This window comes from Brachionichthys hirsutus, chromosome 7 (genome assembly GCF_040956055.1).
Source record: "Brachionichthys hirsutus isolate HB-005 chromosome 7, CSIRO-AGI_Bhir_v1, whole genome shotgun sequence".
NCBI lineage: Eukaryota > Metazoa > Chordata > Actinopteri > Lophiiformes > Brachionichthyidae > Brachionichthys > Brachionichthys hirsutus.
The window spans coordinates 5,234,299-5,250,837 of NC_090903.1; positions in this window are offsets into that span (position 1 = coordinate 5,234,299).

Below are 16,539 nucleotides of genomic sequence, written 5' to 3' on the forward strand. Positions count from 1 at the left end.
TCTGGAACGCAAAAAGCAGCGTGAATCAAGGCCGCCGTCGCTGAGCCAAGGGCATTTGGTTAAATGCGAGGTATGTCGGCCATCCCTGTAATTCGGCGCGAGCCTTGGATGAAGAGCGTTGAAACTCCACACTATTATGCACAAGTTGCAGCTGTTTAAGAATGCGTCCATTTTGTGGAATTTGAATAAACTTTGAATGCGAAGTCTGACAACATCATGCGATCAGGAGTGCACACACACACACACACACACACACACAACAACAACAAGTGCCCCGGAGTGGCAGGCCTCCAGGTTTTATGCCTGCCTGAGAAATGTCACACATTTGAAAACGACTCGCCATCCAAGCCTGTAACGAACAATTAACCTCCAGTTAATGGGCGAACATAAAACCAGGGCCGTCTGACCGGAGAGGAAGACGCTGACAGATGTAGCCTTTCAGCGTGGAAGGGCGATCGTGGCCAGGTGTACCTCAGCAAGAAGGCAATCTGTGAACTGGATCATTGACCACACACACACACACACACACACACTCTTAAAAGAGAAGGGGAACCCCCTCTGCTGCTGTGGTTAGTGGTTCGTGAGGACCAATTACACAGGTCAGCCAATGGGTCACAATCAAGGAAACGCCGCTGGAAGCCGCAGCGTTGCTCGGCGATGACGGTATCAATCAGTAACTACTGTATGCAGCTCTTTCACCATCACGCTTCACAGCCGTCTGCGAGCGCGTCGCACGCCGCTCCTTTCTACCTTTGGACCCGGGGAGCAGATGCCACTTTCCCTGTTTCAATGGAATCTGTACGTGTGGTTCTGGTTCAGAGTTGTTTTCCCCCCCGCGGGCAGTAAAGCCAACAGCTTATCTTATCTTTAGTTTAGACGCCGGCTCAGCGATGCAAACAGAAGCTTCTGCCAGGGGTAGCACCAAAAGCCCTTCGTTGCAGGTTGAAATGCCTCGTTTATCCGTTGCGGTGGGCAGAACTGCGGCGAAACATCGACGGATTGAAACAGGGAAGCTTCTTCTTCATCACAGCTGTCCGTATTCAGGCGAAATATTTCCCGTGGTTGAAGTTCAAGAAGACAGGTATACGCCCCCCCACCCCCCCCTCTGTGTCCGCCTCAGTCAGCGAACTGAGGCCTCTCAGGTTACAGGTCTAATTGAAATGCTCTCTCGGGGTAATTAGGGTTAATTGGAGACGTTTTTTTTTAACCCCAGGCAGATTTTCTTTTCTCATCCCTTGATGTAAAAAAAGACAAAATTGCATTTCGAGATTGTATAGGAGGTTTAATGGCAGATGTGACGGGATCCCATCTGCCGCTGACCTGCCGGTGAAGGGCAAGGAATAGCGGTGGCTAGCGTCTGTTGCTTTTATCTATTGTTCAGTAAAAATGGACATATTTAGTCATATTCTATTAATAGACAAGATATTTAAAGTCAAGAGTTCCAGCATCACCGATAGTGTGGCAAGCCAAACCGCTTCCAAAGCTCAGCATTCCATCCAGAGATCATTCGCCACACAAGTCACATTTTCATTCTTTTTTTTTTACCGGCAGATTCTTCATAACAAACTTTTACCACTTGTTCTCATTCCATATTTTGTCCCTGAATTGGTTCCACTTAAACCTGTCAATAGCTTTTTGATTTAAATGGCTGTCGGTCGTTTTCTCACAGTGTTGAAGAAAAAAAAAGAAGCAAGGATCCAAAACCTTTATCTTGATCTCCTATCGATTTTGATGCTTCTTTATTTAAGAGAATGCCCACTGTTGCTCCCAGTATCTTCTCTATCCATTAAATAGTTTAAGTAATTCACCAAAATGCAGTGATATAAAAAAAATAATGAATCCACTCTAACATCTGCAGCTCTCAATAGTTTCCTTACTCAGTGGTGGCTGAAAGGACGAACTCGGGAAGGTTCATCCAGCGCCTCAACCTGACCGCCAGTTAGCAGCTCGAGCTCATCAGTAGCTAAACAGCATTCCCCCCCCCCTGCTCCTTCTAAGAAACGTCTGCAGGCGTCGCAGAGCACAGACAGGGTTTCTCCTCTGAGGCCACGGCGCTAATCTCCTGCAGCCTTAATGTGATTATGGTAATGATCGCACAAATGACCCCTGGGCTTTGGGGGATCCATTGTTCACACGTCCTCACACGGTGTCTGTGAGGGTGCATGCTGGACCCACCAGACTGATCCGGCCCTGGTGGCCTGATCCTGTTCTTCTGTCCTTGCTGGGCTCGGATGAGAAGAGCGAATGATTAAATACATTCCAAACAGCAACAAAAGGCCTGAACAACCGTGAGTGAGATGGATATCTTTTGTTGTTTGACGCTCAGTGCCGTATTCCAATCCCATTACCTCAGCCTTTTGCAACCCCTCCTGCCGCAGCGCATGCATGGCATCGAAGCCTGCCTGAATTCAGACTCCAACCCCGAACAAGAATGTGGTGGATTAGATGCTTAGCGAGCCCCCGCCCCCCCCCCCCCCCCCCATCCCTCAACCCAATCTTGACTAAATTCTGCGGTGCCGTCTCTTCTAAAAAGATTTTACAATGAGCAGCCTTCTGTTTTAAATTTATCCTATTACTTTTAATGTCATTATTGTTTGGCAAGTGCTGCGATCAGTCAGCTGGGGCTACTTGTGTGTTCCCCTACAAGTTTCTGCTTCCAGCGCAGATTTCTGGAAGTGTTTGACAATCTGCAGCAAGTTCAGAGACTAAAATAATGAAGGATGTCTGTCATCGGAAGTGTTTTCTAGTGGAAAAATCTGTAGTTGAAATGAAATATTCAGGTTTGGATTTTTCAATGAGGTTGAAGAATTAAATCCAATTTTTTTATTTTTATTAAAATTACACTGTTTGATGGAAACCCAGTTGGGATAGAATTCATAATTCAATTATTTTATGTTTGAAAGTATGTCTGGGGAATCTTTAAAATGTGATTAACATTAGTGGGCTATAAATAAGCCCTGTTTTTACACAACATTCTCGCTTTTTAAAATTGTTTTTATTATTATTTTGTATTTTCTTCTTTTTTATTTTTTTACATTTTCAAAACATTCTGCATTCACTTGGCTTGCATTTCCTAACAATCCCAGTTCACACAGATATGCAGCAGTGGCTGAAAATGCTCAAGTATTGACGCCAGACCAGCAATCTTTTTTTTCCAAATCACAGAATAAGATTCTGAAAATCTTAAATTGGAAGTGCATTAATAAACTCAGCAGTCAGGAGTACAAACAAAGTAAGCGCTGTTTTCTGATTGTTGTTCTGGTCGTAGTAGGCAGTTTGCTTACATTAACAGGCTTGGAACTACAATAGAGATGTGTAAAGCAGGACAGTGACAATCTATTTCGGAGGTATGGGGGGTCCAAAAATTACACTCTGTGTAGAAGAACTGCCAAAGCACAACAAAAGCTTAAAGGTTTAAGTTGAAATGAATATAAAAGAGCGACTAAGTAACCTTTACTGTAAATTAGGACATCTTACTAAGCGTAGAGGCACACAGTCAGAACAAGGATGTAATACTCGTAATTTTTTTACACAGAAGTATTAAAATGTTGGCGAAATACTGAACAGCTATAAGAACTATTACGTGATCAAGTGAAGCTCTGTCAAAGCAAAGATTGAATAAGAACAGCCAGCAACGTGCGGCTCACGGCGTCGAGACACGACGAGGGCCCGACTTCCTTCTAAACGGTGTGATGAACTGCACAGAGTTCAAATGTCACGGTGGGAAAGCCAGAGACGATGGCACAGAGTGAACCGGAGATGTTATAAGTCTTTGTGCTCGAGAGTGAAAAATGTGTGAGGTGAAGACGCACATCTGAGGAGCTCAGAGTTCAAACTGCGACACAGTGAGGCTCAGTGTTTCGGCCCATTTAACGGCATCGCAGTGTTTACACGGCGTGTTTATGGGAGCCGCTTTTACCCAGCGTGTTACAGATGGTATCAGCAATTGATGCGGGGATAAATATTATTTTCCGCTGTTAAAGGTGGCCACTTTGTTAGTTTCAACATTTATTCGAGAGCGTGTTCTGTGAGGTGGCGGTGTTCTTAATGTCTGACTGTGTACGCAGCGAATGCCTCGGTGCGGTTTGTGCACTCTGAGTCCAGCTGCTATGTGGAGGTTAAGTAGAAATTAGATTATAGAGGGCTGGGTTGAGAGCGTGGGTTTTGATTTTCATTGGTTCAAATTGTGCTTAATTGCTGTGGTGATGCTGTGGGTGAGTCATTTATGTCATGTTTATTCTACTTGACTTTTTTCAGGGGGTAGTGGGGGAGGGGGGGGGGGTTCTTCTCACCGTAGCACTGGGTATGGCACTGGCACAGGGAAATTAGAGGGCTTTAATGTCTCCGCATGCACATCGACTGTATGAATACTGGCTCAGCGCTCTGCATGAGCACGTGTGCCAGGTTGTGAGTCTGTGACCGGATCATCAGTCTGTGTGTGTGTGTGTGAGAGAGAGAGTAATATGTCCCAGAGCAGGTGTGTCACTGCACTAAGAACAGGTGTGAACATTAATTCCTGTGGTGGGAAAAGCTGGAACGTCGATGGGTGTCCACTGCTCTTAAATGATTGACCAATGCAGCAAGTGGGAGGACGCGAACTATTCAGGCGGGAAGATTAGATCCTTTACCCATCGCACCACCCAAAGTGGTCCTCCATAGGAGGAGCATCTGAGCTGGGATCAGCGATTCAGAACAGAGTTTTCTTCAAACAGGATATTGGCCCACTCTTTGGGGTCACTGCGGCTAATTACCTGAACTGCCTCTCTGGAGGAGGAGACACTGATAAAAAAAAAAACTTAACCTTCCTCTCTTTTGTGTCTGTTTTTCAGTCACATTTCACGTCAAATCAATGAGTTGTGTCAGAGGAAATAAAGAGAGACAATTATTAATCTCATTGCAAAGCTTTCTGTAAACCAACCTGCAGTCCTGTCAATGTAGAAAAGCCCAGTCAAATCTGCACCAATTGCCAGCCTTGAAGGGAAAATATTGATGCTGGCAAAGCCTTACGTCTCTTACACTATGACAGAGTGTTTCTTTCCATGACACATTTAATGATTGCTCCCAAATGGGTCTGTCAGTTTGAATATAGGCGATCTCTGAATTTCACTTTTCTCTAAAACAAACAAGATTCATTGCCCCCCCCCCCCCCCCACACACACATTTGCAGAATGTGTGATCACACACCAGGAATGACTCTGGAGATAAAACAGGCATTTGAAGCTGATAAATGTTTTCACATTTAATCGCCTCTCCCTAGTGAGGGGGATTTGAACTGATGTTGTTTTTACAAGTTTGTAGATTGAAAGCCAAAATATTATTTTGGGATGCAAGTCCTTGATATGACATTACAAAGGTGTCAGCGAGTGAAAATATGACAAACATGAGGTTCAAATTGAAGAAGAAGAAACCTGTCACAGTGTTTTCCTTACGCGTTTCCCCTCAAAACAATTAATCCTAATTTAGCCCAAATGAGCTCTGTTAATCTCACAAGTATAAAGTAATTCCATGTCATGTTTAGAGCAGGGTCAAATCCCAATTCCAACATGTGTCGAGTCGGTACAATGGCAGTTAGGTTTCACAAACTGATCTAACAAGGGCAGCATTCGATTCGTGTGGAGACGTTTGTGTGGCCGTTGTTGCAGCCCCCCTCACTCACAACACACACGGAAGAGCCTTGTGTTGACTTCACCGGAGCATGCCAACCACTGGTTAATGTTAGACTAATGAGCCGATTGCCTTTCCCACTGTGGCCGTCCTGCTGGCTTAAAAGGCCCGACGCACACCGTGCATCTCCACGTAGACTTCACGAGCAATGACAGGAGAGTTTCTGCATCCTCAGTTTCCTTTGTTCCAACACTGAACCATCCATCTGCAATGTAAAGAAGTCCTTTGAGATTTGGGGAAATTCACGGATCGTGCTAGAGGAGCCTATCGCAGCAGTCAATGTTTTGAGAGGCGGGGTACACCCCGGACAAGCCGCCATTTCAGGGCAGGCCCACACACAGACAGACATTCATGTCAAACTGTTATTTTATATCTTTATTTCAGCACATCTTTATTTTTTGGGACACAACTTTACCCCCCTTGTTTCCCATCTTTTTCCAAGTTAACTGGCTGCTAGCGGGAGCTTCTTAATTACCAACAGTCATAGCAGACGGAATAAAAAATGTCCCATAATGTTGACAGACTGCAAAAAAAATGTTTTGCAGTGGACATGGGATCCATTATTAGTGTGGATCCGCTTCAAACGGAATGAACAGATGCTTTGTTGGGATCAGTATTTAATTTTAATGTGGCTTTAATACAGCAACATGATAAACAGGCCAAAACTGTGTTTACAGGCAGGATTTAGCCAATAAACAAACTTGTAACTGAATAATGCGAAGCCGCATCCAAGTTTAGGAAGCCACAATACCAGCATCTGTTTATTTTCTCTCTCAGACTGACCATATATGCTGTACTGCAGTCAACACACACTTTTCAGAAGTTTTTTTTTTGCAAAGACAAAGAAAATGTTGCGCCTCTGTTACATCTGTAGATTAAGGAGCCGTGACACACGATCAATGTAAAACCTCAATATGGTTAAATTTCACCGTGGTTTAATAGGCAACATGAAGGTTTTATTGCCATCTCTTTTTTCTTGGCCATGACTGTGTGAGTGGCCATAAAGCTGTCAGAACGAGCAATATTTTCCACCCAGCATGATGACAAATAGGCAAACGCATGTGTGGGTGTTATACAGACAACATAGTGTAATACACTATGTAATACTTGCATTCTGGCTTGTTGTTGTGTGTTGGTGCAGGGACTGATATTACATGTGCTCAAAAAAACTAATGCATGCTATTTATTATGAAAATAGCCAAATACAAGTTCTCCTTCCCAACCCTTCGATTCAGCATCATGGAATATTTCACCACAGAACATAGCCAACTTCAAGATCCTGAAGAAATGCTCCATGTTGCAGTTCAACATGTTGGCTTCACAACTTTCCTACGTCACGTGAATGCAGGAAAATTCCGTGCACAGCAGCAGCGCTGCATCCAAGACATCATGCAAAGTTAGAAATGGGAATGTTGAGGCTCATAATTTCCTACATCCTGTGGTTGATGTGGGAACAAACTTCCACCCACAGGGAAAAAAAGTTGCATTTCTGACTGATTTCTGAATTTACAGGTATCGCTAACCTGTTTTATTTTTTTAGTCACTTTGACTTGGAATGAGTAAAACTTATGCAAAACAATATGACAATATGCAAAACTTCACTTTCTGTCCTTTTAAAGCGCAGTCAAGACAAACATCCAGTAGGCTTGAAGTGTGAGAACGAGTTCTCCCTTTTGAACTCAGGCCAGAAAGATGATACCTCTACCACGGTTGGCAGACCCTCGGCCCTTTGATGGGGTGTCAGTTTCAAACAAACTGGCATCTCGGCCTGGTTCTGTCCTTTTGCCGATCCTGCTCAATAAGTGGTCCAAAAATGCCAAACTGTTCCTATTAGCAGCAAATGGGAAAGACAACAGAATATCCATAAGCGTATTGAAGGTGTTGAGGGTGACTGTGCGGCGTGCCTTGCTGCTTGGGGCCGGCTACAGGCTGGCAGCAGCAGCAACAGTGTTTTGACATGAGGCTGGCCATCTGTCACTGTCTGCCCGGACTCGTGCTGACGGATAGCGAACAGGCTGGCGAGTCTAACAGGATCTGTGAATCGAGGTCGAACAGCAGGAGGGAACCAACGTTTTCTTCATTCACTGGAAGACATGGCTAACACTGTTTATGCCGACGGCTAAACACAAGCCAACTTGTTTTCAGGTTGTTGTTTTTTTGCTGCAAAAGATTCCCATTCCAATTCCAATCAATGTGTTTCAACGCAGTGTGCAAACACATTGAATACCCCCCCTCCCCCCGGTGCACGATGCCTTATGCAAATCATGTGAGCTCTTTTGTGTCAGCACATCTGACATTCCTTCGTGTGAAGTTAGAGGATTGTCTTTGGGAGTCGTGCCCCACTGCCACTGTGGGCATGTGGTTTGTGCATGTTCATTATGAGGAGCTTGCCAGTGGCAGTTTGTTTGTTCTGCGCGTTGAAAGTGGAGGTTTGTGCTCATTAACAAGTTCTCTTTGAGTCCCAGGCTGGGGCCAATCTGCCGTGTCTTTAGCCATCATCAGCCACAATAATGTCAGCTATGCACAAAACAAACTAATGAAAGGCAGTGCGAACATTTAGTCATGGTTACTTGCCGTTACTAACAAGTTTCCTTGCCAACTCAACAATAAATACCAAAAACCTCTTATTAATTCTGGCTCAATTAATATGGAGCACATTCACATTAAGCAGCAATCATTACGCTCCACTGATCTAAAGGCCATTGTCACACAGGCACTTAAAGAAGTCTTTTGTGTAACAGAAGAATGGCAGAGTGACCCCCGGCGGTGCAGAGCAAGGCCGGGGAGACATTTCCCTCGGCCCCACCGCCTCGTCTTCTGCAGCCCGGAGTAAAATTTCAGAGTCCGAGTGGCCATGAGTGTTGCTGAGTGATAGGCAGAGAGGGGTGACCCTAAACCCAATAGCTTTGATGACTGAAACAAAACACAGACGATAACCTGCAGCTCTGAGACGAAGCACACGTTCGTGTGTGAGGCTTGCAGCTGCAGATGTCGAGGGTTTGGTTTGTGCTTCTTTTCTTATTGTAGATGTTTGATCATCAGCAAATCTCACCCAGAAACTACAAAGACTAGAGTCTAAATACCAAATATCCTGCCACCCATCATGTGGTGCAGCAGCTTCACTGACAGCATGCAGAGGAGCAAGCGGTCCTGACAATGACAGGGATATTGGAAGGTCAAAGATGTATCGTCTCCTTCTTTCCCCTGGTCCTGGTCATGGCCTGAAAAGGTTCTTCTCCTGCTACTGAATGGGTTTCTATTCAACAAATTAATGGGAAATATTCATTCCAATCCAGGGAGTGTGACTTTTTTGTTCGAAATATGTCTCTCAGCTGGGTGTTGAGTCAAACCTGCTATATATTAAAGGGCTGAACAGTTTAAATGAGTTCAGAACTGATTGTGAACATTTCAGTCGTGCACTCTTAACAATGGCATCGATACTTATGTCATGTTAACTGTGTGCTGGCGTGACAGGGTAAAGTATTGATACTACAGATAATGATCTCAAACACGGAGTGCGAAATTAAATGTAACTGCAGCAACTGTAGCATGCAAATACAATCCAGGGTGGCGGTTCAGCAGATTGTGCAATCAAAGAAAAAGGAAAAGGAAGCCACCAGTCTCCAAGGTGCTGTTTAACGTGCGTGAAATGATGAGCGTATTCTAAGACTAGATGATAACGCTGAAAAAAACGGGGTCAACAGATCATCTGTTTCTTTGGTGATTGGTTTTCTTTTAAAAATGAAAATAAATGTTGTAAATTGATCAGGCACACGCCACACGGCGCCGTCTACACAGACACAACAGAAGAAGAAACACGGATAGAATGTTACAGGTTTGTCGAACGTGTTTAAATGAACTGTTGCTCAGCCGACAGCACATCGCCGCTCAGTCTCATTTCACACGAAACACACTCTGAGTATTATGCTATCAAAGGGAGGGCGTGCACAGACAGCTGAACAAAGGCAACACAAGCAGCTGTGCCAGTGCAAACACAGATGATTTGTGAGTGAAAAGTGAGGCGGCTCCGCTAATGTAATAATGCCATGAAAAATAAGACAACCACAGTGTCGTTCAGATGTGTCAGCGTACAGATTATTTGCATTAGGCTGCCCTTAAAGCAGGCAGCATCGTTGTATTCTGATCAATTCAATGCCCCAGTCAGCTGGGGCATTGAAGCAGCGGCTTTGCCTCGCGTCCGTTCGGACTGAGGGATGGGTTTCTGACTCGAGGGGGCTGGCTGCAGTAGGAGGACCGGTGTTGTTACAGCTGATCTCTGTTATTGCAAGTGAAATATATGGCCCTGCTTGTTTTCTGAGATAGACCCAAAACGCTTTGCTTCAAGTTCATATTTATCTATCAAAGGGAAAAAAACGTCGGTGCGCATCCAGTGCGGCCTCCCAGACTCTTGTCCTCATTACGCTACCGAAGAAGAATCAACTGTGTGACTTTATCACATTTGATTACATATGGAAATGAGACGCGACTGCACGCACCATTTAAAGTAAAGATAGAGTCAAATGCATAATGGAGATCTGATTGATTTGCTGAATGTTTAGATATAACTTTATTAGCCGGTTTCAAATGGCACCTTTAAATGCCCTGCAGGTGTTGAAAAGTTGCCAGCAACAGTGGATAAATGAGAAGAGGCAGCACCCTGTGTAGCTGCTGCACAGCCACGGGATGGAGTTCCCCCTATAGCAGGACTGATTGGTATCTGTTAGGAAACGCATGAACATGACTAAAGAGCATTGTCTGATATTCTTGGCATTCGTCGCTGCTCTGCTCCCTGTTGGGTGTCCCTCAGCAGACTAATGCTCCAACCGGAGAAAACTTTGTTGAACTGCACCGTGAAACGTATTCAAATGCCACAATAATCTAAATATTTGATCTTTGCATTATGTGCTCTCGCACACAACGAGGTTCGGACACCTAAAGACTCAGGTTCGACCTCGGAGCATTCAGCTGAAGTAATGATATTACCTCAGTGGTGCATGAGGCAATTCAGTATTCCTATACGTCTTCGGAGGGAAGGGGAAGTCCCCGCGACTGTGTGCTGTTCGACTGGACCGGTTGTGTAATGCAGCCCTGGGATTAGGTGGAGCAGCCTCGCAGCAGCAGCAAACCCTCCCTCACACTGATCTGTCTGGGCTCACGTAAGTGAAAGGCTGGATCAGAACCGCAGTTGGCCCATGTCCTTCCACTGTGTCACACTACTCATCTACTGGCCTAAAGCTGCCAGAAGTCATTAGGACTGAAGAAATAAACAGGATTTGCCCCATGTTATGAAACCCTGCTAAATATATACACGAGAAAATACGTTTTTGACGTTTAATTTATGTTTGATACCGATGCAGGAAGTGTAACATTCTTATTCCACTGAGGATTGCCTAGACCAAAAACTTTGAAGTGTTATGTTTCTTGCAAAATGGAATAATGGAATAAAATGAATGCGGACATACTTTTTAGGGGAGTTGACATGAATGTCATAACGTGACGCTCGTGCATTTCTAACTCCCCCGTCTGCCATAAAATGTAATGAGTTCCCACCTGCTTCATGAGCATTTCGAATTTGTTGTAAGAAAATCTGACTAGAAATGCCAATCAGATTTGAGTGTTGATTTGCAAAAGCAAAGCGTCACAGAGATACACCCAGTATCGGCTTTAAGAGTCAGAGCGGGCTCATTTCTCCCTGTCGGTTAGTTATAGTGGGGGGGAAGAAAAGGCAGGAGAGCTACATTTGCATACTAAAGAAAATAAAATTGGCATTTATCCAGAATATGCTTCGACAATTAACAATGAACAACGGTAATTTTGCCAAGAAAAGGAGTTGAAAGTTAACTTGCGGAGACAAAGAGCTGCAGACCAAGGCCAGGAATATTTTATTGTAAAGGATCTTATTGTGGAAAAGCAAATATTGACATGCCTTTTAAGTTGCCAGCATATCGGGATAAGCGGTTTCATGACTGGAAGGAAAGGACAGCCATAAAAACACAACGGATCGACTCTACATAGCTACATAACTACACTGCTCCAGCAGTATTAAGGACCAAACACATCTAAATGGACTGGCTTGTTCCCAACAGACAGAGCCTGGGCCTCACGATATTAAATCTAATATGACGCAGAGCTCTAATTCGGTTAAAGGAATTACATCACTTCATTGAATCAAAGCATTACAACCTATCAGCAGCGGAAAAGCAACATGCGGTGTAATAATAATAAAATCAGCATTAAATCATTCAATGTTGAAAATATGATTCATGTTAAAATGGGAAATAAGCATGCAGTGATCCAATCAGGCTGGCGGTTAAAAGAGACCGACAGCAAATAGGCGGCAGCCCCGTCGTCTTTGACCGTCTATCTCAGACATCTCAATTGAAAGGTAAACTGCAATTTACTAAAATACAGTTGGGCAAAATGTAGAATTGTATTTGACTAATAAAACAAAAAAACCAAGTGAGCGCGATTATCAAACGCCTCATATATATCATTGTTTGCACTGAAATACTAGCAGTTACTCAGTGTGGCGTTGAATGAGGCGTAGGCTGCTCCACCAACTGTGTGTATTCTGCTGGATATCGGCCTTATATTGTGACAACATCACAATCTACTGTGTACAGTGTGTGCACGTAATCCATGTCATATCCTGTGGGGGTCTGGGATGAAAGACAGGCTTTAGATGCAACAATATGAGCCTTCAATCATTTTGAGGCCCTTAAGGGATAAAGAGGAATATTTTTCTCTGCTCGTTGATCATGAGTTTAAACAGAAAAGAGAAATGTACCGGTATATATTTACATTTTTGTGTCGGTATATATTCGATTTTGGTAATGGCATGATAAATTCTAACGGCATCGGTGGGAGCGTTGAGGTGATGAAGAGCGTGTGTGCACACAGCTAATTTGTCTGCTTCCGCTGAGGGGGAGGTGGCGGCCTCTCTGGGGTGTCTGTGCTTTAGTCCCAGCATGCAGCAGTGTGGAATGACAGATTGGAACGTTGAGGGAAGTGTTTAACCCTTGCTACCCCCTCAATTAGCTAACTTGTGCCCCATTTCCTTACAGATCTTCAGAACATATTTATGGGCGAGGCTTTATTCACAGTAGAGAACTGAGTCTGGATGCTTGATTTCTACAGAAGACTCGATCTGAAATTTGCGTTCCTCTAACTTTGCAGAAAAATAGTTTAGTATTATTATGGAAGCAGAGGCAGGAGACATGCTCTACTTTATTTTAATTACTGATACAATATTTAAGTGAATATTCCTATTGTAAAAGTGCAGCTAAATAACCGAGCTTGCTAACAACATCAGTAATTCCCAATAAATGTTGCACTTCATTCAGTTAACATCAAGTCTGGTCAGTGATTTCTCTTAGTGACCACAATGCAAGTATATTCCTTTCAAAAAGAAGCATATATATATATATTTATATTTAGTAGCATCTTTATGTTACTGTGGGATTTACAGAGTGTAAATCACATATGGTTCCATGCAATCCCTTCAAACGTGCCAGTTGACATTAAAAGCATTAGCATTATCGCTGAAATAAAGCCAATGAATGACTTTGTTTGGTGATTAAGATATTTTGGTTTTAGAACAGAAAGAACAAGTTTCATGCAAATACTTTTATAGAGAAATAAATGTTCCACTTTGGGAAAGTTTAAAGACAGAGGTGTTATCCCTCGTGATGCTGAACACAGAGCTACATTTGTGACCTGATCTCAGATCTGCCCCTGAGGAGGACCTACAATGGTGATTACGGATAGCGGCCCTTTCCTCTACAGGTTTTCCGCATTTTAATGACTCCCAAGCCGCCAATCAGCACGTGATTAACACCAAAGGCCTCCTCTTTCCCTTCCCTTGCTTCATCTCGACAGTAATCCAATCTCTCAGTGAAATGGAGACTGTGGACCAGTCACAACCGAGTCTGCTGACATTCTGTGTCTTGTTATTAGCACTTCAACAGCTCTCACCAAACCAAGAAGGAATACATTGTGAATGGGATCAGACACTTATGTCTCCTTTTTGTTTCTTGTGAGTGCTTGAGATGGGCAAATAAAAAGAATTCTCTCCAATCTTTTTCTATAGAAAAATGCTCAAACCATCTGTTAAATGTGCCATTTTCCTCTGACCTTTCTACTGACTCAACATGCTTTGAACTTGAATATCAGAAAAGGAGAAATTCAATCTGACTCTCTCAAAAGCTTTTGGCTGACAACTGAAGGAAACTCTCCAGGTTAACGATGGGTCATTGCTGAATAGGAAATCGAGGCCCTTTCCTTTAAAGAGAGAGGAGCGATCTGATGGCCCATCTGGTTAGCAAACATAATAAGACTGACACAGGTGAGCTGCAGATGTATGTGTATCAGTGTGTCTACATTTTACAGGCCACGATGATTCATAAACTACTGTTCTTGAGTCGGAGGGTAATATTTCAGTGAAACAGGCAGCTTACAGTCTTTTTTTTTTTCTATTTTCACATGAGTCATTTTTTTAAATTAACTGTTATTTCTGATTTATAGTCCCAATGCAGCTGGGGCAAGTCAAAAATATATTCTAATTGAAATGTACACTTTATCTACGCACAATATGATAAATACAAGCTCTTTTATGTAACTGAAAAACACAGGGTTGGTTTGAGTCAAAAGCTTTTTTTTGCCTGATCTCAGAGCAGGAGGTTTTTCAGGCCGTCAGACACCCAGACATCTGTGATTTACAACGCCTTCAACGGGAAGAACTACCTTCATCCTCATCATCCTGACTCTAAAGCCACATTTATTCATTCATTTTCACAGCCACTTTGTCCGTTATCGGGTCGGGGGTCGTGCTGGAGCCTATCCCAGCAGTCTACAAGCAAGAGGCGGGGTTACACCCTGGACAAGCCGCCAGTTCATTGCAGGGCCAGACAATCATTCACACTCACACCTATGGACAATTTAGTGTAACCACTTCAGCTAATTTGCACGTTTTTGCTGGCGGGAGGAACCCGGAGAACCCCGGAGAGAACCCACACAGACACGGGGAGAACATGCAAACTCCTCACAGAAAGGGAGTGCCACCGTGCTGCCCCACATGAATGAATACTAATTCATCTATAAAGTCAGACTATAATGAGTGATGAAGAGCTGCCACTATGTTCACGTGATAATGAATAATGAGAAGTGATAAACTCCTTCACAAGTAGCAAACATGTGTGCTAACAGTAAATGCACCGTTATAACGCATGTCATACCACAGTATGTGCGCCTGTAGCAGCAACCCTGATTGTGTATTTAAAAATACAAGTGATCAATTCAAACTGATTTGCAATAAATTAATAACATTTTTAAAGGTTGCATCTCACTCATAAGCTAAGACAAATAGAACAGAGCTGCCGGTGGACTGCTGAAGATGAATTACAGACTTGTTTGTGTAGAGCCATGCATCCATGCTGTGCCTCTAAAGACTAAGAGCACAGTCCGCTTTGGAGAACGGCGCTCTCTTTGTTGTAATACTTCAATATGCCACATATCTCCACGAGTGTGTTTAGAAAAAACACAACCGCAGTGATACTTTTGATGACAAGGCATTTCTCCGTCGAGAGTCCAGCTGAAAGACACATGTATGTAATAATTTATCACAAAGCCATTGCCATAGGACTTTCAGGGGGGATTTGGGGTGTTCTTTCAGGAAAACACAGCCACTTATTAAAGTCTAGATGCAACTTAAAAATCATGAAGCGTCCTGGAGTTAGCGCCAACAGGCAGTAATGAGTAGAACCGTCACTGTCTTAAAAAGATCCATACTGATTTGTAACATTTACAATTCTAACAATTCTTCTTCTTCTTCTTCTTATTTTTACCGATGGTTTCCTTCAAAGGAAAGCCAAGACATTCCATACGATCCCGATTCCCGAGGTCTCCCATCTGCAGCATAGTGAAGAAATCCATGCTTGATTTACAAGGTCTGAAACGGCATTCTGGCAGCAAAATGTGCACGAAAAAAAATAAAAATGTGCAAGCAGGGCTCAAGGGAGCAAGAAACCTAACTCAAAAACAATTTCCTGTTCTATCATCTTTTAATGGTAAAGCACACAGAGAGTCAAAACCTACACAAAATACCGGTACTCTCATAAAGACAAAACCAATCTGTTTAAACAGGTAAGCCCAGTATCATAAGAATTAGTCAGGTAAACAGGATTCCATACCATAGCAGGGGATGCGATTATTAACTTGTACTGCTTATGCGTCAAAAACTCTTCGGTGTCCCTCGTAGCGCCGCTAAAACATGAGCCTGGTTATCTCGCCCGATGGCTCTACCATGGCAATAACCGTGACTTGCTGACCTTCCACAAAAGCAAAAAAAAAAAAAAAAGAAACTTTTGGGACATTCTGGCTCAGCCTTGGTCGGGATCTTGGCATTCAAAGAGAAATCATGAGCACTTTTGGAATGAAAGGCGCTTTCTCTAATCTGTTAGCGAGACATTGAGATAGAGAACATAGCAAGGTGAAAGGAATGGGGCTGGCTGTGTCTCTGCACAAGAGCAGGCCTAAGGAGTCCGGAGGTCTGGCCCACCCTATGGCACAGTGTTTGTTGGGGAATGTGCAATTATGGAGGCCAGGCCTTTGATCCAGGTTTTCCATCAGGGCTAAATTGTCCTCACATTGAGCACTGCAGTGTATCCTTGGGCACTCCTTTATATTCTGCTGCTCTTTCATGTGCACCCCTCAGGAACTCAAAGCATCCCCTCTTGAAAAGTGAGCTTTGGCTTGTCCATGCTCCACTGCAGGACGAAAGGGGGGGGGGGGAGTGTGTCTGTGAATGTGACTGAGGGTGTGCACATGGCTGTGAGTCTCAGTGTGCACAAGTGACCCTACAGTATGTCGTCTTTACAG